This window comes from Myotis davidii, unplaced genomic scaffold (genome assembly GCF_000327345.1).
Source record: "Myotis davidii unplaced genomic scaffold, ASM32734v1 scaffold266, whole genome shotgun sequence".
Lineage (NCBI taxonomy): Eukaryota > Metazoa > Chordata > Mammalia > Chiroptera > Vespertilionidae > Myotis > Myotis davidii.
In genome coordinates, this window is record NW_006300032.1 from 2,530,332 (window position 1) to 2,531,002 (window position 671).

Sequence of the window (671 nt, forward strand, 5' to 3'; positions counted from 1 at the left end):
GCTGCCATCTACTGTTCTAAATAAATTTATATTTCTCAATTTTGATTTTCCTACAGTTCATTTTTAATCACCTCAACAAATCGGAGAATACACTGAAGTTCAGAGAGGACACATTTCACAGGAGAAGAGCTATTGGCATAGCTGTTCATTCATTCATTCATTCATTCATTCATTCATATATTTAGCAAATAATTCCTTAACACTGCATTGGAAAAGGTCCTGGGGATGCAAAGATGAATAAGACATGATAACTTTCTTCAAGGATCTTCATAGTCGAACAGAGACATAAAAAAGATTATTATATAACAAAGTGATTGCTGCATACGCTTCAAGGGTCCTGGGAGCATAGAAAAAAGAGCACATCGTTACCTTAGATTGGAGGTGGGACTATAGGGAACATGCCAAGATTCAGGGAAGTTTCCTTGGGAGACATGGGTATGAAGCTGATCTTAAAAGATCAGTAGGAAGTAACTAGGTAAACATGACAGGGACTGGAAATAAAGGATTCCAGAAATAACTTCAAAAATAAAGGCAAAATGGGTAGCATGTAAGATAGATAGAGAGATAGAGAGAGAGAGAGAGAGAGAGACAGAGAGACAGAGAGACAGAGAGACAGAGAGACAGAGACTGGAAAGTGTAAGGTAAGCAGAGGTTACAGATGAGCAGATGAG